Source organism: Astyanax mexicanus, chromosome 1 (assembly GCF_023375975.1).
Source record: "Astyanax mexicanus isolate ESR-SI-001 chromosome 1, AstMex3_surface, whole genome shotgun sequence".
Classification (NCBI taxonomy): domain Eukaryota; kingdom Metazoa; phylum Chordata; class Actinopteri; order Characiformes; family Acestrorhamphidae; genus Astyanax; species Astyanax mexicanus.
The window spans coordinates 83,550,602-83,578,196 of record NC_064408.1 but is presented as its reverse complement, the minus strand read 5'-3'; the positions used below and the strand labels follow the sequence as shown (position 1 = coordinate 83,578,196).

Sequence of the window (27,595 nt, the reverse complement as noted above, 5' to 3'; positions counted from 1 at the left end):
GTAATTTAAATATTCCTGGTTCCTGTCAGAACTACTATAAAGATGTGAGTTGAAACTTTGTCTATAATGAACCAGTTCACACCAAACCTCACAATGAATACCTGTTTGCATGCCAACTGTTGAAGTGTTACTAAATTGGTTGAATTTCTGTTAGGCCACAATTTGTTGAATGCTGCATTTTTATGAATCCCAGGTAGCCTGTGTAAAGTAATTCTAAGTATTTACAGTTATGTAATGATAATAATGACTCTTGCTTGAGCAATAGTGCTTTTTGTGCTTATTTTCATGGTTTTAACAAGCCTTCACACAAGTCTTTCTCTAAAGCTCTCTCTTAAGCTGCATTCCAAAAGAGCAGAAAAGTGGACACAGGCTTTTTCAGACCATTACACAAAGCCAGTAAGAACATCAGTCCACTGGCAGCCATCTGCCAGCCTGTGTGAACTAAAGAAGAATGAATGGAAAAAGATTACATATGAATACCCCAAAAAGATTCATCAATGGCAAGCGGAGGAACGTGGCTCCAGCATGCAGATCATAATCAGCCATCTGTTGCTGCCTTTTGTGTGGCAGCTAGAGGAGTGCTAAGCCTGGGTGATGCTGCTGAAACTGATTTAAATGAGAATTGCAGTAGTCTGTGCACTAGATGGCACTGTGCTGTCTGCTGGGGGATGAACTGGGACCTGTTTCCCAAAGGCTTTGTAATATTAAGAACATTTTACCTGGTATAGAGAGCGTGTTTAACTCCTTTAACCCTGTATCTACAGTATGTACAGTCAGGTCTTCACCACAGTTTCAATGGCCCAAAAATAGAACCATGTGAGACTAAAATGTGGTCAAATGGATATCAAAACAACTTACAATAGTAAAAGTTATAATGGGCATTAGGATTATTAATTTAAGCCCTATCAGGATGGAATTAGTTCCTCAGGGGGTCCTGGGGTCATTTCCTCTGTGATATTATTCCCGTCCAGAATCACCATGTGTTTTTCTTCGATGTCCTCTGAGAAAATAACACCTAGAGTTTTTCACAAAAAATGGGTCCTCTCGTAATTTTAGTCCTGTCCGGAGTTCCGTCGCCTCGCATTTAATAAAATATCTATTTTTCCACTGCCACGCACCGTAATTACACTTCCACTGAGATCTACATCAGGGATGGGCAACTTCCATGATGGAGAGGGCCACATTTTTTTCAGCATGACCATTGGAGGGCCACATGACCTCGCACTTCAAATAATTGAATATGAAAAACGCTACAAATGATTTTCAATAAGAACAAATTTTATATGAATTTATATCTGTATGTTTACAGCACCAACATTTATCAACAACTATTTTCTGCATATTAATGCATTTTAATATGGCAAAAGACAAACCGTTTGCTTAAAAAAAGTGCAAAAAGGAAGTCCTTCATATCAAAGAACAAAAAGTTTGCTTAAAAAACTGATTGCAAATACAGTAGTTCCTCTGTGTAAAATAAGTTCATTATAACAAGTCCTTCATAAGCAACAAGGACAAAACATTTGCTTATAAAAGTGCAAAAGGCATTTGAACTCATTTATAACAAAGAACAAAAAAGATTTAAAAACTGATTGCAAATAGCTCATTCAATAATAGCAGAAAACTAGACCACAGAGGCCCAACATTTATTGAAGCTAATGAGAGAGCTGTGGTTTGGCCTGCTGGCTCACAATGGACTGGATGTCAATGTCAATTTTCGTGGTTGTTTGGCAGCGCCCTCTAGCGGTCAAAAGTAGAATTACGTTTTTTTTGTTTTTTTTTTTAATTATGAAATTATGAAATTATTTTTGATCTATTCGCGGGCCGCACTGAGTCATGACGAGGGCCGTGTGCGGCCCCCGGGCCGCCAGTTGCCCATCCCTGATCTACATAAACACAACAGCCAGTGGAAATGGAGGAGCTACTGAACTTGATGTCATGTGACTGAGAAAGCCAAAAAACTCAGCGGTCCTCCTGATTTTTCAATTGCAGTCTGGATGCAAGAGTTTTATCACTGAGAAGAAGTGTGAAATATTTTTCACAGACGTCCCCCTGAGAAACCAATCTCGTCGGTACAGGGCTTTAATAGTAGTTATATACCTAAGATTTAATGGGCTAATGTCCTGCACACTTTACTTTTGAGCTAAAATGTAACTGGTTCATATTCCCAGGCCTGGGACCATCTGCAGTAGGGTATAACAGTTTGAATAAACATTAAAAGCATACCTGTCAAGTCTCCCGTTTTGGCCGTGAAACTACCGTATTTTACTCCTCTTTCCCGCCGTCCTCCCGTATTAGTATTTTCCCGTAAATTTCCCGTATTATATTAAAATAAAAATATATATATTATTGAGGAGACATGGCACTGACCGCTCTGTCTCTTAACCAATCGTGGAGCCGGTTCAAGGAGAAAGTCCCGCCTTTCAGTAGAAACAGCCAATCAGCTTGCAAAGGAGGGTCAGTGTGGGGAAGCCACAGGCAGCTAGTCGGAGCTGCTGATGTTAAAACATATCTGGATATACAGCGATTTTTCTAAAAGAAAGGGAACGGTAGGCTAATCATGTAAACTGTGATGAGATTTTTCTGATAGCTGCTTAAAAATACTCGTCTCTGAAATAAAACACACAGATTAAACCTTTTAAAATAAACAAATTTACAGCTTGTGACTCTAGAACTAGAAATGTGGAGAGGACCGAAATTAACTGAACTGATCAGGGGTGGAGTGATCAAAAGGAAGAAGTATTAATTAAAAATTATTGTGTAGGCCCCTAAGGACAAATTTTTACTGATGAAACATATCTGGTCCATGTCCTTTTAGTAAAAGCTCATGATACTATGTTTAGGTCACCAACAGTCATTTTGCAGAATTTGTGCACCCTTTGTTCAATTTTAAATCCATTAAATAAATAAAAAATATATCATATAAAAGAGTGCATTTATTACAAAAAAGACATGAAATCTTATTTTTTTTTAAAAAGAAAAGGATTTTTAATTTGGCTGTATTAAAAGAATGACATATGTAGGAATGTCCACAAGATTTCAGATTCTTATAATCTGATTGTAGTGTCTAAGTGGTTCACTTGTGGTTATTTTAGATTTTTTGTAAACCTGTCTTAAAATGTAAGGGATAGATTTAAAAACTGATTGCAAATAGCTCATTCAATAATAGCAGAAAACTAGACCACAGAGGCCCAACATTTATTGAAGCTAATGAGAGAGCTGTGGTTTGGCCTGCTGGCTCACAATGGACTGGATGTCAATGTCAATTTTCGTGGTTGTTTGGCAGCGCCCTCTAGCGGTCAAAAGTAGAATTACGTTTTTTTTTGTTTTTTTTTTTTATTATGAAATTATGAAATTATTTTTGATCTATTCGCGGGCCGCACTGAGTGATGACGAGGGCCGTGTGCGGCCCCCGGGCCGCCAGTTGCCCATCCCTGGTGTAGAGGGTGGTAAAAATTGTGACCAGTGACATCTGGCTAGAATTATCCACATATATCTCACAGGTCAGAGGAGGGTTCTTTAGCATCCATAGGACATATCAAAAGTCATAGTTAATTATTCTAGTTCCTGTCTTAAAACATTTGGTTTGTCAGTGTATTTCATTAGGAGTCCAAGAATTATCTGTACTGTTTACATGCATGCTTTTGTTAAAGTTCCCTCTAGAGTGCCAAAAAAGAGGCAAAGTGTCCTTTTGGCTGCCCTTCTTGTAAGGAAAAAGTTATAAAGTGCCCCACTAGGGGGCCTCTTTATTATAATAATTATATAATAATTATAACGTGACCTCTAAATCAAGAATGAAGACACATGGATGGAAGATGGAACACAGAGGGAAACTGATCTCTGCTTTTAACCTATTAGTGCTGCGGTGCCAAGAGAGTAGTGAAGGTTGGGGCTGTTGCTTAAGGGCCCAACAGTGGAACCATGTCATTGAAACCCAGTAGTATGTCTCTACGCCAACTCTACTAGACAGTGTCCCAAAGGTTGCCCTTTATTCTATAAATGCTCTGATAGTCTGGCATGTTTGCAGTGTATTTTACACAGGTCTTAGTGCTGCTTTGGCTAAAAGCCACAAAGCTGAAGTCATTCGTGATCTTCCTAAAGAAATCTCTCCTGTCCGCCTACTTTATGTTTGAGTGACCTTTGAGTAAGGGCTGATAGTGGATGCCAGAGGGATGAGACATATTCTTTTTCAATGTCATACGTCATAAAAGGCATTACCACCCACAGTGGACCGTGCAGTGGTTGAAAAGTTTGTAACCAGTGGCATCTGGCTTGAATTTTCCATGAGAACAGACAAGCTACTCCGGCAAAAATCACTTCCACATTTAAGGTAGGAGACCCCGCACATATATCTAGCAGGGCAGTGCAGCATTCTTTATTTCAGACTTTCCAAGTCTCCCGGAAGTTGCAAATGCCCTACCACATATTAACAACGGCTCTCTGATAGCTGCAAGTCAGATAAAACCTCCTGGAATCTAGAATGAGAAACAGAGTTTCAATCAGTCTTTGAGTGTGGGTGGGCAGTGTGTTTTCCCTCAAGGTATCATGGCTCCCATCAAAACTTATTTCACCTCTAAATACTCTAAAAGTAAAAAAAAACAATAAAAAGTCATGCCTGCTGTACAATTTGTAATAAAAAATATATAGGTCCGGAGGTACCTCCCCCAAAAATATATTTTTGTAACTTGGAATGTTTGTTATTTATAGGGAAAAAACACTATTTACAGTAAAAAAAAAATAAAATAAAATAAAATAAAAAAGTGCCCATTTAGGTGTTCCATCGAATGAGGCAATGCCCCAGCAGTGGATAAAATGTGATATGATGCCCTGTAAGTGGCAACACAACAGAATAAATTGTATTTGATGCTGCAAGACAAATGGTCAACAATGACACGGTTTAAAAACAAAATCTTATTCTAAAAATACCATTTAATTCATCCATTTATATTTTTAGTTTTAGCCACACTGACCTGCCTTTTAAGTTGATGGACAACTTTGCTTAAGTTCCATCATGTCCATCATGTTCTGTAGATTAGCTTTAGATTTTCCTAAACAGAAAGAAAGTGTAACTTTATTTTATGCCACACAACACTGTGCAGTACATGAGGTTCCAGGGTTGGGAGAAAGAACAGGTTTACAACCACTTTGCTACATTAGGCTTGTTCCACTGAGGGTTTTCTCACCTGAGCTTATGAGACCTCCTTTCCCCATATAACTCTTCACCTGAAGCACTGGATGAACTTCTTGCTCCCCAGTTCAGAACATCCTGGGTTATGGAGCTGGAATTAGCTTAGCTGTGTCCTCAGGGCTCAGAACAACAGCCTCTGTTTACACCGGGGACGCTAGTCACAGGCTAACATACGACTGTTTCACATAGTAGAGGTCAGATAGAAGGCAAGAGAGCTAAATGCGCTGAAAACAGAAGAAAGCCTGAGTGTGTGTGTCACCAGTTACTTTATATTAACACATTTGTTAGGGATATGAAAACAGAAGATGTTGAATTATTATTAGCATGACATTGTGGCTAGTGAGTTAGCCTCGGGTTATTGTGCTGGCCTGTGGCTTTAGAGCACAAGATAACAACACTGAGAGGCAAAGATTGGGTTTCAGATATTAAACCATGTTCTAAAATAAATAAATAAAGATATTTATATATTGCACATTTCCAGCCACTTTTTTGGTAAATCATCACACTCCCAATAGTTATTTTATTTATTTTTTAAGTGTATCTATGTGTATATGTGTGATTATAGGTAATTAATTAAAGCAGAAACAAACAAACAAAAAAGAATAAAAACTTTATATGGGACATAAATTCATATATAAATGTATAAATTCAGTTTAAAAATTATTAAATGAAACAATCATTATATTTGCAGTTTTAAATACTTAATTTCTTTCTAATTTCTCTGATTTATTAAATTTTAATTTTGGCAGCTCTGGTCTTTCATAAAGAGGTAAACAATATAGCCCAAATTTGTATTACGGTATTTCAGGGTCTTTTACCAAATTATGTTATTGACAATATGACAACAATTAAACCATGTGTTTAATAACAAGAATACATTACTGGAACCACACAAATAAATTTTTAATATAACATTCAGTAAAAAAAAATGTTATAAACTGTAGAAAACAGTATGTAACAACCAATAAGGTAATATAAAAAAATAGCGTAATTTAACAAAAAAAAAAAGCCTTTACCACAAAGTTAAAGTGCAAAATAATTTGTTTACAATACCACTATTATCACTATATGGACTGTTTCTGTTTACAATAACAAACCTTCCATACATTTGCTAATTTATATAGATAAATATCTATTTATATATTTATATATTCCACCATCCTTTGGACTAATTCAACCCAATCTACTGTAACTCAGTTCAGTTCAATTCCTCAGAAAGTAATGGCCCGGGTCACATGAACATAAAGCAGACGGACAGAATAAATCTCTTTATGAAGATCACGGATGACTTCAGCTCTGTGGCTTTTAGCCAAAGCAGCACTAAGTCCTGTGTAACATACACTGCAAACATGCCAGACTATCAGAGCAGCAGCAAGTTCAGCACAGGACTTGTATGAACTGGATTTCTACCTAATAAATTTCTCTACAGTCAGGCTCACTCAAAACACCCATAATTTTCTGAGTGCTCTCTGCATTCTCTCTTTCTCTCGCTCTCTCCCAACAGACAAGACAAACACAAGTCTGTGCTGAAGAGGTTATTATTATTCCTGCTGGCCTCACTTGTGTCCTGCGAGTGCAGTATTGTATACACACAGATAGCAGAAGATAGATGTGCACGTGAACCTCCTTGGCTGTAGTGTATCACTCCAGAGTCTGGAGGCCCTCTCATCGTACCATGCTGTTATTTTTAAGCTTAAGGTCTTACACACAGCTTTATTCTGGAATCTTCTTCGGCTATTCTTAGAAAGTCATATTGCTGTGGAAACTTTGGGGGAGTAACCTGTGTGTGCAGTCTGAGAGGAGTGCACGTGAACACACAGCCTTAGAAGTTTTGCTACACTCCTCGTCTTCTGGTGTTTTTTGTACCATGAGATGTTTTGCCTCCAGTTGAAGCCTTAAGGTGCCACTATTCTACACCCGTTTAACTCTATTTAAAAGAAGTATATCTCATATTTGTTGTGTATTTATTTTTTGTCTGTAATTCCACTTACATTTACTCTTTATAGATGTCAGAAATTATGCAATTTCAGTGGAAATTGCAGTTGATTACAAAGAAATAATATAAATGATATGATGCTCAATGTCACTAAAGGCATTACCCAACCCACTTATTAGGACTACCCTTATCACTAGTGATGCCCCAACACCAGGAGAGTAAAGACTAGCACATGCCTCCTCCGATACATGTGAAGTCAGACTCCGCCTCTTTTCAAACTGCTGCTGATACAGCATTGCTGAGTAGCAGCACAGCGCACTCGGAGGAAAGCGCAGCGACTCTGTTGCGGTACATCAGCTCACAGCTCCTTGTGCTGCGGACATCACCCTTTGGAGTGATGTGGGAAGAGAGCAATGCCAATTGTGCTCTCTTAGGGCTCTGCTAGCCAATGACAAGCTACATGAACAGGATTCGATATTATGTAGTGCCTTCTATACCAACCCTACCAGAGAATGTCCCAAGGGTGCCCTTTCCACTAGAAAAATTTGATGTATATCGATGTGTTGCTGTATATGATCAGTGGCGGACTTAGCAATTTGGAGGCTCAAGGCGAATTTAGCTAGGGGGCCCATCAATAAAAAAAAGATCAATAAAATACTACAAATATTTAAAATGAATAAAAAATAATTAATATAAAATAAAAACTCATTTAAAACACAATCAAATCTATCTAATAGTGCACAGAATAATATCAGTTTCAGTTAGTTTCAGTTTCAAATAATTGAAACAGCTCCCCGAAACCTCAATTTATACTTTATATTTGACAATATTTGATTAACTTTACAGGTCCTCACTCATCTTAATTTATTTAACTAAACTGAGTTTTCAAATTATTTCTAGCCTCGCGCTGAAATCAGCTCCGCGCTGCGGAAGAGAGAGAGAGAGCGCAGCGCGGCGCATTTTGCCTGATTTCTCTTGATTAAATATCAATAAACATGTGAATTCAATATCTTTTAATACCATATATTTTACTTCACTTGATAGGATCTTATTATTTTTTTTTTTAAATGCAATGCCGCGCGTGCTTTCCATGTGACTGACGCTAAACTGTTTGATGCAGCTGTTATATTATATTATGTTATATCAATACCATTTTAACGTTTTTCGTTTCTATGTTTTGAAATTCGTTAGATTATATTTTTGTCAACATTTTGGGTTTATTTTCGTTTTGTTATTTTTCTAATAATAATAGAATTTGCATAATTTAAAGTAAGTCAATAGTTACTTTTACTGGTAACTAGTTACTTTTATAGTGGGGTAACTCCTTTAGTAACTAGTAAATATAACTGATTAGTTTTTCAAATTAAGGTGCCCAACTCTGGTTGACAATGAGCAAGTTTCCCAACGCACAACAGCAGGCTTATTCTATTTGCTGAATAACATGAAATGTTTAAAATTAATACAGACATGTAGAAAAAAAAGCGAAGACAAGCTGTAACCTAGATATAAATAATAATAGAATAATAATAGAATAATAATAAATAATAGAATAATATGCCAATTAGGCATATTTATAGCAGTAGGGTATTTTAATCCACTCTAATTTACTCTAATTCATTTAAGTTATATACCTGATTTGATCTTTTTCCATACAATCCCTGCTAAAGTTTTAGGTGAAGGAGACCTGAAGAAGGTCACTGGAAAAACAAAAAAGTGGGCGTGGCATCGCGATGGTTACCATCCATCATGTTGGGTCATAAATGACATAGATGATGATATCTTCCATCGGCACAACCCAGCACAATCGGCACTTGGGCAGTGGCGCTTCATGGCTTCGCTCACAACCCACTTGTGCACTTAATTTGACCTTAATTCCATCTTTCACAAGCAGGGCATTTGCGGTTCACCGGCATGGCCACATGGCATGAATGGAATATTCCATTTTAACGCGAAAGAGAGGGGGTGTGGACTGAACTGTATTTCTTTGTAATTTATTGTGTTGTCTTTGTTTCCATTTTAAACATACAAGAATCATAATTTATGAACACACTATCTGTGAATTACTGTCCAAAGGGCCCCATTTACTAGCTGTAGTTCTATGGGAAGTTTGCAGCTATCAGGGGGCCCCTACAGTGGGCTGCAGTGGGAGGGGCCCAAGGCAGTTGCCTAGCAATGCCTCTATGCAAAGACCGCCTCTGTATATGATTTTCCTAAAGGATTAAATGTGATGTGTTGCCCTGTACCCTTACAATAGGATTAACTGTATTTGATTGTTCAAGGCAAGTCAAATTTTGTCATCCATCCCTTTATGTTTTTAGGTTTAGCCACGCCCCCTTTAGAATGTACAGGCCCTATACCCAGCAGGTGGTGCCCATTTATTTTTTTTTTGCCCCTGCCTTTTAAACAGCCTGAGTCCACCACTGGACTGTACTGGTTGTGAAAGGTATATTTTGAAACCTAAGCAGTGTTTACATATTTTTTTATTATTAAAATAAGAGAATTTAATTATTTAAACTGGCTAAGTTATATTAATCTGAGAAAAAAGGCACTGGTGCTCTAAGAAGTTTAAGAGATTGTTCTTTTACTATGATGACTTCTCAATCAAAGTAATTTGTTCATGTATTCATGATTTTAAGATGTTTTTCCTGCTAGGTCTCCATTTATGGACACACTGGAGAGTGAATGGGATGTTCTAAAACTATAATAATGTTCACATTATCAGCATCAAAACCAAGGAGACTATAGGTTTTCCGTTAAAGCTGATCACCAGCCTGATATTAGTGCTTTCATCTGACTGACCTCAAAAGCACACAGCTTGGCTCTGAAGCCGCCGAATCTAGGGGATGTCTTTCAGCCTCTTGCATGGCCTGCAGAAAAGTGCACTTGGGCCTGAACCCAAGACTCAGTTCCATACATTCCTCAGAGTGATGTGGTTTTGAGCTGTGCTTGGAGTGCCTGGAAGCTGCACAGAGAGAAAGCAACAAAGAGGAGATTCAGTCTAACAGCCTTATCTCCACTTCAGAGCAAGAACAACACTCCTGTGTTTACTCCCAATAAAAATAAAAACGGGCTAGAACCAGGTCTGCTATAAAGGCCTGCTGTTGCCATCCTCTTGCTTTATAATGTAATTATACAGATATTCATGTGGGGGTTGTGTATAAGTTTGGGGAACATAGGAACAGGTTATGCTGTAGAATCATTGCAGTTATATATCATACTGCTATCCCATGATTTATGGCATATCATAGTCTACAGTTAGAGGTCGCAGTCCTATAGGTCTTAAGAGCCAAATAAATATACGGAAATATACTGCAATTCGTTTTTTCAATTCATTTCTTCATCTGCAGACATTTTGAGTGAAAAGAAGCTCCAGTATTTCACCACACATCCCAGAACAAAAGGAAAGCTACAGATCTTAATCTGTATCCTTGAACTCCGCTCCTTGTCCCAGTGTGCAAATTCCAATCTGCCTTTATCCCTACTGTCAATAGCACTCTTGATGGGTTTTCTGTGCCTCAGCGGACCAGTGTGAATAATAACGATATTTGGATGGTGGGGGTGAGTCTGTTTCCCCTGAGCATTCTTTCAGCGCTTCCTAAAGAGTGAAATGATTATATATCCCCCTGTGTGTGGATCTCTAATACCGATGCCCCCTGGCTATGATTATGTAGAGTGAATGGCTGCTGCTTGTCTTTAAGAGGAGGCTGTGAGGCTGAGATGCTAATGGTGGATTCGGATGAAGGCACGGAGGAACTAAGGTGCTAATAGTGTTTGCCCCACTATGTTATCTGTCGTCAGGCCCTGGAGCTACAGCTGTAGGCTACATTTTGATACATACTTGAGTTTATGTAGCTGAAAGAGCCTCACAGTTGCTGCAGGGCAGTTGCAGATAAAACAGTGACCGGTCAGGTGTCACCGAGTGGCAATAAAAATAAACTAAATGAATGAATCACAAGCAGAATGAACCCAGAGTGTCTGACTGGCTGATTAGCTGTGAGCTTGTGTGAGACATGTAGGTCAGGGTGCTAGAGGAGAAATGTGCTAATGTGTGTGTGTGTGTCTGTCTTCGCTGATAAAGTGGATCAGGTCAGGGTAGTAGCACTCTGCCTCCATCAGCTCTTTTTCTGTGCCACCTATTTTCCATCAGACAAAAAAGTGAAAACACACACAGACACACAAGTTTAATTCTTCTCAAATGTATATGCTGTTGTAGATAAGACAAGCACACTACAAGGCCGAAGAGGTCCTACATATCATGCAAAAGAAAGGATCCTTTGAAACATAACAATAAATGCAAAATTAAACAGTTTTTTTCCACAGTAGAGAAGAACCACTGAACTAATTACAATCCTGTATAAATGATTCTTTAAATACCTAATTTACAATTATATGCTTTAATGACATTTGGCTGATGATTCCAGCTAAAGTGAGCTATATGTGAATTATATTACACAGTTTATACAGTTTATACAAAAACTTCACACTAACTACATGCCAAAAGTCATGGAATAGCAGTATGTAAATTGATCATAAGGATTTTCCTCAGTAGATGGTTTGGGAATGAACACACCTGTATAAGCAGCGAGGTGTTGTGTCTTGTGAGTGAGGCTGAAAACTGGCCAGCGTGTTAATGAGAAGGCGATGTGAATTGTCTGATTTGCCGTGAGGTCTGATAATGAATGGCAGATGAATGGAACATTCTATTTCTGAAGTTGTGTGGGCATTTAAAATTCCTTGATCCACAATGTCACATGTGTACCAGCAATACCTCATAGAAGGAATTACCAGCCACAGTGAACAGTGCACAAGAAGGTAATGATCGTAACTGGCAGAGTCTGGCTAGAATTTTCTGTGTGAACAGACAAATCTCATCCACATTCAATGCAGGAGACTGCTTACATATTGTCTAGCATTCTGTAGCTTTAATAGGACATGGCAAAAGTCATGGATCATGATACTAGTTCAAGTCCCATGGCTTTTGCAATATCAAGTTAGAATGACTACCATAGGTGAGGCATGTCGGGTTTGCCTGTACAGGAAATGGAACCCTCTGGGGAAGGCAGTGTAGTCACCCACTATGCTACTCCAATCAGTTTCTCCACTATAAAGAAAAGAAACATTTAACCAGCGTGTATTTTTTTTAAATAAAGCAAAGGAAATACCAAAAATATGAATCAAATTCATATACAAGGGCTGCTTCAGGAGAATGTATGCGATAGAAGGTATGAGAATTATCCTCTTAATTTACTAAAGAACCATTAAAGAACACCTTCTTAGTTATACATTATTGTTTTATATACCATTTACTGTTGTTTTTTCCCCAAATATATATTGCAAATATATATAACAGTTACAAACTTCAGATCTTAAAGTCACATATTCTCTGGTCATATGAATACCTATGACTTCACACTGAATAAGTATTAACAATGGAATAATTATTTAGATGAATGTTTTTCTGTACCTTTGTACTATTATACTGAGTTCTCTGATTTAATTTTTACACACAAAATGCGTGAACACCTAACTGACTAAGAGAGGCTTCAGAATTTCAAAGTTTTATTGGAAACAGCCAGACAGTGCTATGCTGTTAGAAAGTAATTTGGGGAAACAAGACAAGTAGTCTAGTAGTAAATTGAGATCAGGCTCATGTTGTTATAGAAGATAATGGGCTAAATTGTGTTCACGGGGAAGCACTGAATGTTCCATCCTTAAATAGGTTTCACTTCTGATTTATGTGTAATGAACAAAAGCCTGTAATGCTGCAGGGTTTTTTTTTGTGTGTACAGACATTTATTTATTTCTTTTACTATTTCAAATTTAATCATTTTCAAATCACATTCACTGTCTTAGACTCCACCTTTTCCACAGTGCTGCCAGTTCTGGGAGGCTGAAAGCTAAAATGTGAGTCATATGAAGCTCCAGTGCATCTTTTGAAACTGTTGCTAATGCACCATCATTACGCAGTTGAACATGCTCAGAGGACAACTTTGACTGCCAAATCTTTTATGTCAGCTAGCAGACACCCATACTGACTAGCATCACACTGAGTGATGGAGGAGAGGGAGGGCCTCTCCTCCATCTACTGGCCATGGATGGCTGTGGTAATACCAGAGATCAAACTGCTATGCTAAAAGTCCAGCTGGTCATCTAAAGAAAACATACCCTATGCTTGTCAAGAGCTAGTTAATGAGCTTGCCTACCGGGAAAATGTATGTTTTTTTTTTTGGTTGACCTGCTGGCCTTGAGCTCAATAAATTTTTTTAGGCATTTCTAACTGCTGACTGTATTCTTAAAAAAAAAACAATGCCTGGATATGCAATCTGATATTTAGTCACAGGGAAGTGTCCACTAATATGTCCTAAATTCATCCATTTAACAACAATCAGAATGTAGTATTGCCTTCACTTTCATTTCAACATGTGTTAGCCTTTACGCTGTTTGTGCTTGTAACATTTTTTGAAAGGGAAACCAATACATTAGAGAGAGAAAAGAATAATAATCATAACCACAATAGCTTTTATGATTATTTTTTTTTTATTTACTTCTATTCTTATCTGTTTTATTGTGCCACCTATTCAGCTGCTACTCAGGTGTATACCCCCCATCACAGGTGATGCCACAACTCAAAGGTGGGTGAAGACTAGCAAATGCCTCCTTTGACACATTTAAAGTCAGCCACCGCCTTTTCTCATGCTGCTGCTGATGCAGCACTGTCGAGTAGCATCACAGCGCACTCGGAGAAAAGCGCAGCGAGCTTGTTAAAAAATAAAAGCTTGTTTTAGTGTAAAGTTTTAAAAAAAAATCCATCTCAAGACCAGTTGGTCACTCAGTGAGAACATAGCTTGTGCTGGTCAAGAGCTAGTTAACAAGCCAGACAACCAGCATAGTTTTTTTTTTTTTGGTCTTAAGGTGAATTTTTTAGCAGGGCTGTTATTCTCGATTTATGCCTGTGCCATCAAGGAAGAAAAAATCCATTGATGGAATAACCTAGTCTATATTCAGTATATTGAGGTAGTCAGCTGACCTCATTCTTTCAGCACATACTGTTGCTGAACTTAGACCTGACCAACTGCAGCATCAACCCCACATCAACAATAGTGATTCAAGGGGTTTCAAGGTCAGTGTAACATCGATAAGTTAAATTTTCTGACTGTTTCAGGCTCAATGTGAACATAGAAATTTGGGTATAAAACTATTATTTATTATTTATTATTTTTTTCAATTTACTTGGGAAAAGATGAATTTGTTCTTTAGTTTTTAATTTCTGCATTTTGCTAACAGTTTTTTGTTCTTGTAACAAAAATCTTATGGTATAATGCAACCTACTTTTGCTACAAGATGAAAAATTAGAAAATTGAGACTAGATTTGTTCCCTGAAATTCTAATTGTGAGGTGCAGAAATAAAAATAAAAAACTAGAAAATTGGAAAAATCACCAAATGGTAAGAGTTAAATAATAAAGAGGTTTTACCATATATTTTCTATTTTCGGATTTAGCCTTATATGGTCAGACAACTGAATTGATAAAGGTTACACTGACCTTTCAACCATCTCTGTGTCTTTAGAATGAATCAGTGGATCTTCGCTCGGTGAATCGAAGCTCTTAAGAGTCGGTTCAATAACTGAATCAGTATTTCCACCTCTGCGGTGTAAGAGTTTGGGAGGGGGCGTGGCCTCCGCGATATTGAATCTTGCGTGGCGGGCAGTGTGAGTCAGTAGTGTGAGCGGAGGACACGCGCAGCAGCAGGAGCAGCAGCAGCAGCAGTGAGTCGGTTCAGCGTTCATGGAATAATAATTGAGAAACTTCAGTCACTCCAGCAGCTGGTAAGTAAAACCTGAACCTTTTCTCCGTTACTCTGTTCTCTCCTGTTATCTGGGGATGTAAAGCTGTGATGAGTGTAGCTGCGCAGGTCGTGTTTAACTTACTGGATGCAGGCTGAGTATTTGAATGTGAGAGTAGCTGTGAGTCTCTGTTAAGAGTTTCCATCATCCTGCTCTCTTTAAATAAGGGTCTCAGGGTAAGACCCCTCAGGTTGTTTTATATAGTGTGTACTAAGTATCTAAATGCTCTGTTATCATGTTATTATCACCCCCCCTGGTGAAAACACCAGCTGTGTGGAGAATTTACAGTCTGCACTGTAAACCCACAACTAGGCTAAACTCAAACCAAATAAGTCTGTTTTATGTCAAATTGAATATTTCCAAACATTATTCAACTAGGTGAACATTTGTGGGCACATATACATTCAAACAGAGGTTACTGAACACAGTTGAATCATCTAATAATAATTGAATTTATTATGTTGCCATTGACAGCTTCTTTACTTCCACTTACTATCAGTGTGTAGTGATCCCCCCAGGCTACCTTAGGTAAACTTGTAGATAGGGGTGTTGAATGCAATAATATCACCAACATTTTTATATATTGTGAACAATATTATACCCTGAAATATCGTGCCATATCACCCACCCCTAATTATCACATCAGGGTACTCCTTTCTTTTGCTGTTTTTAGCAAAAGAAAAACTGTTCGCACTTTACATTATATATCTACTAGAGACAGATTATATCTGTCCAGTATCTTTTTTTTTCTTTAATCCTGGATATATGGAGATATATGAAGTGCATTATTACTCTCATGACATTCTGGATCATTTACTTCCGTTACAAATCTGATACAATCCTTGTATTTTTTAATATCTCAGTTAGGGCCATATCATATCATATGCAATAATAAAATTCAATGTTAATTTTGTTGCAGTAGTGTATTCTTGAAATCATTTTTTTTATTCAGTGTTTTGTCATATCGCCAAGAGTATCGTTATCTAAAAAATACCATGAAATATTGTGACATTATTTTAGGGCCATATCGCCCACCACTACTTGTAGATCGTCTATTATGATTAAGTGCCTGGCTTTGTGTTGTAGGCTTTAAGAACAAGCATAATTGTCTGAGCTGCTCACTTTATGTTAGCTGTTTGATCTATACTGTTCTCGCTATACTATTTTCTTTCTTTTTCTTCTTTTCTATGTGTAATTCAAATATGTATTTTACTTCAATGAAATAAAAACCAAAAAAATAAATACAAATCTTCTTTTTATTAGTCTGACCATAACAAATGAATGATTATTCAAAACAATTGATATCACAAAAAAATAAATACAGCACATGTAAGCACTGTCGTAAAAACAGCCTTCTTCCATCTGCGTAACATAGCTAAGATTAGACGGTCCCTCTCTCAATCAGCTGCTGAGCTCCTCATTCACGCATTCATCTCCAGCAGGGTAGACTACTGCAACGCCCTATTGGCTGGCATTACCTCTTCTTCTGTCCACAAACTCCAAATGATTCAAAACTCTGCTGCTCGGTTGCTCACCTACACTCGCACTCACGATCACATCACACCTGTTCTTCAAGATCTTCACTGGCTTCCTGTTAAACACCGGATTCACTTTAAGATTCTCCTACTTACCTATAAAGCCTTAAATAACCTGGCACCTCCCTATCTCTCTGACCTTCTTCATCCCTACAAACCTTCCCGCTCTCTCAGATCCTCTACTGCTGGGCTTCTAAATGTCCCGTCATCCAATCGTCGTAGTTTCGGTGATCGGGCTTTCTCCAGGATCGCTCCCCGACTATGGAATTCTCTTCCAACTGCAGTTAAGCTATCTCCCACTCTTCCCATATTTAAATCAAATCTTAAAACTCATCTATTCTCTCTTGCTTATGGTCTCTCTTCTGCTTAACATTATGTTTGATCTCACATACTATAGTACTGCTGAGTTGGAGCTCCACTGTAAATGTTGTACCTGTATTGTCTGTGTATTGTATATCTGTATCTTTGTACCAATAATTGTAAGCGTCTTTGGGTTTTAGAAAAGCGCTATATAAAAATAAAGTATTATTATTATTAAATAATAAATTAATTTACAATTTAGGCCAAATAACTAAAGGTTTATTCTATTCAACTCAAGTTTTAGGAAAATATTACTTTAAAAATCTTAAGGCAACCAGTTTCCTTAAATAATTTAGGTAAATTCAGTCCAGGCTTACAGTATCACAGAGCAGCTCTGCATCTCCTGTGGGTTTAGTATACAAAAAAAACGAGCAAACATCTGTATTAATAGTTAAAAATGGTTATTGACACCCTGACTTTTCTCTTTTTTTGGGGTTAATGTGAGAGATAAATGCATTTTCTTAAAACAGGATGAAAGAGGGGTTGGGGAGGGTGGTTTTGTTTGCTGTTTTCTTTTTTCTTGTCTTGTTAACTCATTGTAAAACGGTATCAAAACTAATAAAAAATTGGTCACAAAAAAAAACAGGATGAAAGTGCAGTGTGCACTCATTAGTATGGGGCTGACTCCCCCCCCCACCAAAAGTCCCCTGTGGACTGTGAACCAGTTACAAAGCAGTGGAGACCCACAGAGCCTGACCTCCCCCATTCATTCTGATGTCTCAAGAAACACCTGCTACTCTCTGCATAATCATTTTACCACTACACATCTATCTATCTATCTATCTATCTATCTATCTATCTATCTATCTATCTATCTATCTATCTATCTATCTATCTATCTATCTATCTATCTATCTATCACACTATTATTGTCATTCTAAGACCATTAAATGCCAATGACATCATGATAGTTGAATTGCATAATAAAGCAATTACACCCCTTTAGACGACAAATTTGCAATTAATCATAGTTTGGAAATCAAATATATTGTTATAGTATCCTACCTACCTACTTATCTATATATTTATATATCTATCTAGACATATTAGATACATATGTAGATACATAGACATAGTCAGTGCAAAAAAATACATATATTCTAAGGCATTTTGGAGCTTTTCTATTGATACAGTCATCATGAAATTTTTACATGTCAGATTTAGTTGCCACCTCACGGCAAGATGTCAAAAATTTAAGGTTGCATGAAAGCAGCAATCTTATATACATACAGGAAATATTAGCGATTGAGCAATACATTGCTCTGAATATCCAGAAACCTACGTCATGAATAACAAACACTTTTGTTTTATTCCTGGTCAATGATCATTAGGACTTTTATGCTTCCAAATACGTGTTGTGTTGTATTGGGACAAGCCTGTAGCAGTTGGGTTTTTTGTGCTGTTTAACACAGCACATAAAAACACAGCCTGTTGCCCATAAAATGCCCTAATGCATCTTCATTGTGTCTCAAAGCGGCTCCTCCTCCACCTTCCCCCTGGCCATGTGTGTTAAGATGTGTGTGTGTGTCTTTTGTTGCGCTCTGGAGAAGTGTGTGACGCAGCAGGTTGCTAAAGAGGACACAAAAGGTTGGCTGGAGTCGGGGAGTGTGGCGCTCGAGAGCGGCTCAGAAGATGAAGCTGATCTTAGATCAGTATCAGATGCAGTAACTTCACCCAGTTCTACTGCATCTGGCACAAAGAGAGCTCTGTTGTGGAAACACTAGCCCATAATCACCAGTCTCTCACTCTGCCTTCACCAGTCTCTGCCTCATATATGCCTGGCCCTTTTGATCAGGATGGCCACATCATGGAGGAATGCAGTCCCTGCTGTTTTTTTTACTTCTGCTTGGAGTTTGGCCTACAACAGCATACATTTGAAATGCTATATTTGACAAATCCAGACCAGTCCAGTGGTTACGACTGAAGCAGCTTCTTGTGTGTCCTCAGAATGCTGAAGGAATATGGAAATGAAGACCTCCATGAAAATGTTCATAAATTCACAGGTCATTTTTCACACCAGGGCAAGTTTAATACAATAGCTCAAAGGAATATAAAATGTACACAGTTTTCCCCTTGTTCACAAATGGAGAGCTGATACATGTTTGCTGTATGAAGTTGCACTATGCTAATTGATGGTATTAAAGGAGAATTACACCAAATTTATGAAGTTCTGTATAATTTAGTGGTTGAGACATGCGAACAGGAGAAAGATCCATGATATTGTGGTGCTGGTGTGAAAAACCCTCATTGAGGTGAAGATTTATGCAAACAGAGTAGCCAGAACAAAAAAAATGTTTTTGCCTTGTTAAAAAACACTATAAACTATTTTGTTGTCTATGAATAAGGAAAAAACAAAATACTCAGAACTACAGATCAAAATACTGATTCAAAAACATATTATATTATATTACATAGATGGGAGACTGGTCTTGTGTAACTGAAAGTAACTGCCCTGCAGAGCTAAAATTTGGCCTCCAAGTGAACAGACCTGCCTATAAGGACTTTGCTGACTGCTGACTGGAGTATATAGCAAAAAATGTTATTTATTTATTTATTACTTGTTTTTGCTGAACTATTGCTTTAACAGAAGCCACCTGGAACAGATGGTGCACTCAGCACTCTGCACAAGCTCTTAATTGCAACAAATCAGCCTTGCTGTTGGGTTTCGGTGGAGTGCTAGTGCATGGTATTTCATGTGCTTATCTGGCCTTGTGGTTTGGCCAGCCAGCTGATGTTAGTCTACCTGATGAGCTCTGTTAGACTGCAAGCACATGGAGCTGAAGCGTGGCTGTGGAATGCTGTGTTCAGTCCAGCATCTCTGAATCTGAGTTGTGTCCAGAGCTATTAGAGTCTGTGTTTTCTTTATGCTGACGAGCTCTCCCGGAAAGTCTCAGCTTTCATATGGGAACCCATCCTGTCTGCACGGGGGTCTCTGTCTCCGTCTCTGTTATTCCATAGTATAGTTTCAGTCTAGCCGATTCATATGCTAATTCTAGTCAAGTCAAAATATGAGCTTGTTAGTTGTGTCTGCTTCTCTAGCCTGACTTTTTGTAAAAAGGCCTGTTTTGGAAAGCAAAACCAGCCAGCAGGACCTGAACGTTTGGTGTTTGGTGCAAATAGGACAACAGATTAAACATGTTATGGTTTAGTTTGAATGCAGTGGTGTTTCAGACAGACACATCTTGCTTAATACTGTCACCTGTCTTGTTTTATACTGTCTTTTCTTCCTTTTTATGTCCACTTTCCCTCCTTTTGCAGTTTTGCATCTGTTTCATGTGTCTCACCTGTGTCTAGTCATCTGGCCTACCCTGGTATTATCTCTAGTTGTTTCATACTTAGTCTCAGTGTAATAACACCTAAAGCTGGATGGTATGTCCAACATTTATATCACAAAATATTTATTAATTTTAAAACAATATAATTCTGATATTGTTATGAAAAAGCAATTAGTATAATAGTATAAAAACAACCAGCTGTGATATAAGTAATCATGCCCTGTGTTATAGTCAAGACAGCTAGAGCTGACATGAGCCAAAACAATACCTTAAGTCTGAGTCAAGAATAAGACTTTTAGTAGTTACGTCTGAGTCAAGACCAGATTAAGTTTTTTTTTTTTATCATGTAAAAAATAATAAGAAAAATAAATTGTAATTTTATGTTCATCTATTAGAATTATGGTACCGTGTACTTAAAATATAATACATAGTCTAAAATGTACTTAATTATTTATTTTTTTAAATGTGTGAATTTTGTGTAATTACAATAAAATGACAACTAAAACACGTACTGGCTCAGTGCGAGCCTTGGCTGGGTTCTTTTTTTTTTTAATCAAATAATTGTTATTGTAACATATATATTGATAATTAATTGTTGTCCAGTCTTGCCTACACTTTGATCTCTTTGTTTGACATTGCCTTATGTAGCCATCTGACCATTCTTATTGGTTGTGCTCATCCTTTTGTAGACCATTTTTTCTAGTTCACAATCTTACCTAGTAAGGAGGTCATTGTAATGAACTTTGCATATTCAAACAACAGCTGCTTTATACTTAAACGTATATTTTGCATATATTGATCAAATCAAGCATCTGTAGCGTTTATTTCAAGACCCATGGAAACCAAATGGCGCTCTCAAGTATCCTTTTTAGCCAGCCTCTCGAGATCACACCCCATAGCCTACCCTTCTCAGGGGACTATGGATGAAGTGACCACCTCTGCGTTCTTAAGGTCACTAAGGGACCATATGGGCAATGGACAGCCAAGTTATTGTTTGACTGATTAGGGCCTACACCTAGTTAAGCTTTGTTTAAAACTGGCTTTGTTTAAAACCACAAAGCGTAGAATCAAATGGAGCAGTATTGAATGACTAATTATAAATGTGGCCCATTTGAGACTATGAGAAACAGTAAAAATTAGGGTGATTATAATCAATTGACCTATCTGACACCCGATAATGAGATTTGGGTAGATTTTAAGAAACATACCCTATGTTAAACACATGTAGCTTGATTATCCACAAAACTACAACCTGTTTACACTGTGACCTTTCACATGTACACATAAATATCATTTACATGTTGTTGTAATTAGTAACACATTAGGTTTGCATGTTTTGTCAAGAAAAGGGTTTATTACACCCTGAATGGCAGTTGTATCTATTACACCTCATTTACTGACACATTAACGAAAAGTTTTACAACAAATAAGTTTGCAGTAGGTTGTTACTGAGGACAGCAAATATCTTATATTTAAATTCTTTGATGATACCATACAACTAGGCATTCACCACTTGATGTAATCAGTTGAATCCTTAATGTTTTTAAAAATATATGTTAGTATATATTAATAATATAATATAATATTAATATATATTAAATGTATTAAATAAATAAACTCAATTGAAACACTCTAATTTGTCCATAAGGAGTGATTTGTACTAGGTAATATTTATTTTTGATTGGATAGACCCATTAAAATCAGAAAATCACCTGTTTTTGTCCTCTTATTTTTGGCCCATTATAAACTAGAGATTGTGACAGAACAGTTGTCAGAACAGCAGAGTCACTCGCGGTCTTCAAACGTCGACTGAAGACACATCTTTTCAAAGAGTTCCTAAACTAAAAAAAAAAAAAGGTTCCTAGGGTTCTAAACATGATCAAGCTCTGTGTATCTCTTGATCCTAGTCTACAAACTAGCTTTGGATATTTGAAGTAACATCGAAGCACTGTTGTCGCTCTGGATAAGGGCATCTGCTAAATACCTTAAATGTAAATGTGACACAGATATTATTTTCATTACCATGGTGTGAGGTATAGTTGCACAAGCAAAAATGTATGGTCATGTGGTGTAATGCGTGATTGCCTCTGGTAAGCAGAGGTAACCTGAGGTGGAGCTTTAGAAAGTGACAGGAGAGGATAAGTGTTCTGCACTGCTAGTAAGACTAGGTGGTTTCTCATCTGAACTGAATTAGCAGCTCCTGCTGTCACAGCTAGAAAATGTGATGTAAAGAGGGCTGAGCAGTATGACATTATCCTGAACAGCGAGGGCGTAGTTTTCATTTTAGAAGTGTGGGTTCTTAAAGAAGATGGAGCGTTAACATGGAAATGGGTGTAGCTCAGTGGTGTAATTCTATTTCAGCCCATTATTCTGTTTCTGTCAGACAGGGGAATGTGTGGCACATTTCTAGTCAGATCAGAGCCTATACGTATTTTGATGTTCTAACCAGATGCTGACGGTTACGATCATTTCCCCCCACTGCACTGTCCACTGTGGGTGGTAAAGTATTCTATGGGCCCTATCTTAAACCCTACACAAGGCATTTCACGGTGCTCTTTGTTATCTTACACCCTGCAAACAGGGTCTATTTTCACACATTGCAAATGTGACGTTTTAGTAACGACAGAGCTAACAAATATATCTACGCCAGTGAACATGGCGGTCTGGAAGTGAGGTGTTTTCAGGTAAATTCCTGGTGTATTCCTACCTTGGCAGTGGAAAACACAGGTGCACCCCTGACTGATTTGAACCCTGATTTTGTTGTTCAAAATTCAACACACGGTACACCCCTTGTTATACACACACAAGAACACACTGCAATGCACAAACCCAATTTTTACATCAGGAATAAACAGAATACAAAATAAAATAACATTGTTTTTCCCGTAAATGACCTGCTCGCACACCTTCAAAGTGTGAACAAGCAGGTCAGTTTCCTCTGCTAAGAAGGTCAGAAACACTCTGCCATTACAATACCAATCTGCTAAAGTCAGAGTACACCTTACTCTTGAAGAGAATGATAACAGACACTCTGACACTGATTACCGGGCTATAGATGGCTAAAATATGGCCCTAACCTTTATTAATGGGACACACACGACACTGTGGATTGAGAAATTTTAAATGTACATTTTATTTGTTGTATTTTTTGCCATGTAAGTGAACATTTCTGTTGGTGGAATACTCCCTTAAGCATTATTCATTCTGGCTCTTGGTCTAGGAAATGGAAAACATGAAATACTTGGACAGGCACCAGTGACCTTGAGTGTTCATTGAGTCATATTAATGATGCCCTTTTGGTGTTAATGTGTGTCTGCGTGTGTCTTCTTTTCTGTCGTTCATCTTCTGTGGACAGAATGAGGCTCTTTTCATGGTGATGCATGAAACCAGAGAGTAAGTGAGAGAGGTAAAGACGCGTCTCTGGTCTCCTGCATTAATATTTTCCATTGCTGGTCATTGCTGGCCTAGCTACACCTCTAATTGAGTTTTGAAAGTGCCTTCATGTCTTTTGTGGGCAAATGTAGAAGAATGACCTTCTGTTTCCAGCTGTCTGAACTGCTGCTGTGTGGAATTTGTGGTGGATTTTCTACCTAATTAACCTCCATTTTCTCGTGCAAAGGGACGTTTTTTTTTTTCGATGGAGGAATGTGATATGGCTTTAGTGCTCCTTGCGTTTGGTTATTTTCTCTAAGCCTGGCTCACGCGCAACATTAGCCTGCTTGTTTGGGCCCAGCGGAACCGTGTAATTCCACAAAGGCAATGTAGACTCTACAGCTCCAGAGACGTGGAGGGAGCTGCGATAACATCTTCACAGTTTATTTTAGCCAAACTCGACTTAATTCATTGCACTGCATGCCAACGGCCGGCATCACCAAAGCCTCACTACCTGAGGAAGCAAAATGCAGGACATTTTTGCTTTGATTGTTGTTGTTGTGTGTAGATGTGATTGAGTTGTATTATGTTAAAGTTTTGCACACTTTTTTCACTAAACGTTCTCTCCAGTGTGATGAGTTTAGTCATGTTTAATATCGAAAGTTTGCTTGTTTGATTTTGAACTGGAGCTTTGTGGCATAGAAACGAACTACAAGGGCTTATTAACCCCTTACGACAACTGCAAAAAAGGAATAATCCATTCTTTGCTCCTCTGATCTATTTACAATCCCATTGTAGGACTTTAAATCATAATATGACTTTACATTAAAAATATAATTACCTGAATCTTTTACCTCAATTAAGATTAATCAATGAATGTTTTAACAAATTACTTATATTTAAGTACAAGCTGCTTCGTTTGCTTGGCTCTGTGGCTCTGTTTTTAAGTTGTCCTACATGTTGCTTTCATGATGTACACTGGTATTAATCTCTAATCAACATTTTAAAAACAAAACTTATTTTCTATTGTTACACTGCTACTTTCACATTTAACATACATTCAGGAATGTAGGGATATTTGTACTGTTCCATCAACTTTTTTATTTTCTGGGGGGTTTTGTCTTGTTTTTCTTTTCAAATGTGTATTAAAAATGTTGTAATACACATTTAAATTAATTGTTGCCTTATTGATTGCAAGGTGCGCAAAAACGTTTTGGCATTGGTTCCAAACATTATTTGTTAGCTAAATAATTTACAATTAAAAAATACAAATTAAAACAACAAACAAGCCTTGGATCATTGCCAATTAGGGTGAACTTTGTCCAACTCTGGTTACTCTGGTTATCTATACCTATTTTATTGTTTTTTTTTTATTTGGTATGCTTAATGTTGGTCCAAATTGTTTTTTAAATGCTGCTTCTATTGCTGTCTTACTATATTACTATGTACTGTTTGTATGTACACCTGTGTATATGTGTTTATCTAAAAAATATGGCACATGCCCCAAGCTTCTCAGCTGAAAAACCACAGGTTTCCACAGCAAAGAGCCACTGAGCATCAGTACGTTTTTGCTGCTGAACGTCAGGCCACAGAGGAAGGGTAGGGTCCTGCCTAAGAGCAGACATTCACCCAAAATAAACAGAGCCAACATTGTCCTTGGCAAGCCTAACACCCACCCCCCTCCATTTTTTTAACGTGTGGAAAAGCAAATGTGGATTTAGCTGAATGTGCAGAGTTGTAGGTCTGGATTTGGCTGATGCTAAAGCATTAATTCAGAAAGTGCTACTGTGACTGAGTGAGGCACTAACACTGCGAAGGCTTCTAAATTTGTTTTCCTCTTAGAGTGATATGAATGGATTTCCTCTCTCTCTCTTCAGTTGAGCTCTACAGCACTCAGTCTTATTTTCTGGCTTTAATGAGATAGAGGCTACAGCAGGAATGTGTCTTTTCCTCACAGTCATCATACTAAATACACAATTCCCTCCAAAATGCACCAGTGCCCCCTCACCAATACTAGGTGGTGAAAGATAGCTTGTTCCAGCTAGCAAGCTCTGTATCATTTCAGTGAGGTTCACGTTTCACTGAAATAAATACTTTGAATTGACATGGTAAAACTTTTACTTATGATTATATTTAAAAGTATCTACTGAAATTATTAGTCACATCTTACTTTGGACATTTTTTGTACTGACATGCCAAGAGGTACAGAATATAAATTAATCAGGAGATCGCCTGTTCGAATCCTGTTCATGTAGCTTGCAATCGGCTACCGGAGCCCTGAGAGAGCACTATTGGCCTTGCTCTCTTTGGGTGGGTAGATGGCGGTCTCTCTGAAAATGCGCTAAAAATTGGAAATAAAAAATTAGGAAAAATGTTTATGAAGTCTTACCTCAAGGGGGGACAGCTTGGGATTGTCCACACCTGTATGAGTTGAACAAGGCCTGATAGTGGCTTCCAGGTGGATTACCCATTCCATTTCCGAAGTTGTGTGGAATAAATCATAGAAGGAATTACCACCACAGTGGACAGTGCAGTAGGAGATAATGATTGTGACTGGCAAAAGTCATGGGACATTAAACTAGGTCATGTGCCAATACATTTGGCATGTCAGTGTATTTTAGCTCATAAAAGTAGAATAGAGTCTTGAATTCCTACGATGGGAGATGCTCATATTCTTTAACTTTCTCAGTACTTGAGTAGTTTTAGGGCTGATACGTTTTGACTCAGTTTGGTTTTAAAAGTTATTTCTACGTGAGGCCTTATTTTAATAACTCGGCTTGGCGTAGCTTAAGGCAACATTTTTACTGTACTTTATACTACTAGAGTCCTATAGTCTCATTAGAGCATAATGTCTCATGCATGAACATAAAGCTTCAGGAAATAGGAAACCTTAATCCCAGAACATACAAACATATGAAACTGAAGATTACCAAGTGCCCACAGCTGTAATTTACTGAGTCTTACTTCTGTATATTTCTATTTAGCCAAGCTTCATATTGAAGGGGTTTGCGTGCAGAATTCTGAACATGCACTGCTCTGTTGAAGGCAGAAACGCTGTGTAATAGTTCTACATGATGTCCACAGGTCTACTATATCAACACAAGTGTCTATTTAGTGTGTGTGCATTACTGGTTGTGAAAGTGTATTTAGCAATTACATAGCAATAACATTAATGTTTAGTTTTGTTCTTTTTCCCTTCAGTGTTCCCACAGTGTTTTGGAGATGGTCTGTGTATAACTTAAATTATCTCACATAGGCTATTGTTGGACCTAGACTGAGAATATAATACTACAATAGTCTATGCCCCTTGTTATAGTATATAATATTTAACATTGGGCCTGCTTTAATGGCTTTTTAATGGCCATTCCCACTCAGGAAATAACATATTGCTACATCAATATAATCAATTGGGAAAAGAATTTATTATATAAAAAGCCTGAGTTGGATGCACTACAACAGCACACGGCCATATCAGGTTCTACCTCAAAGAACTGCAAATAACAGAAAGCTAAAGCTGCAGTTAACACAGACTCGCCAAAACTGGACAGTTGATGATGGAACAAATGGATACTATGGACATGACTCTATGAGCCAAACCTGCGTTCTGTCTGCAGTTTAGGCTGGTGGAGGTGGTATAATGGTGTGTGGTAGCCTATAATATCAACAGTCATCACCTGAAACTTGAATACCACAGTCTGTGTAAGTGTTGCTGTTGACCACGTGCTTCCCTTCATGATCACAGTTTACCGTCTATTGGCTACATTATTCCACTGCCTGTTGAAATTGTTCCATGAGCATATCATTGAGAGTCCAACGTTCTTCAGTGGCCTTCTCAGTCACCAGATTTTAATCCAGTAGAACAGCTTTGGGATATGCTAAACCAGAAGTTTTTTTATTGCAGTCCCATTAGTCAGTCTTAATGGGCAGTTGGTATAAATTTCCCTGGGTGTCATCATCCCACTGATGATGAATGTGCCTCGTCTGTGAGTCATGCTTGTTTTCAGAGGCAGGACAGAATAAAAAAAGATGTTGACGCCAATTTAATTGCTTGCCTTCTTCAGTGTGTCTTTAGAGATCAGCCACAGACA

At 37.8% G+C, this 27,595-nt stretch overlaps 1 protein-coding gene across 3 annotated transcripts in view; it reads left to right on the top strand.

Moving 5' to 3' along the window:
• The first annotated feature begins 14,828 nt into the window (after positions 1-14,828).
• Positions 14,829-27,595, top strand: part of LOC103030910 (rho guanine nucleotide exchange factor TIAM2) — a 99,707-nt gene continuing 86,940 nt past the window's right edge. For all 3 annotated transcript variants that reach the window (XM_049484651.1, XM_049484657.1, XM_049484640.1), the window contains exon 1: positions 14,829-14,947. The gene's annotated coding sequence lies outside the window, so the exon portion shown is untranslated. The remainder of the gene's footprint in view (positions 14,948-27,595) is intronic.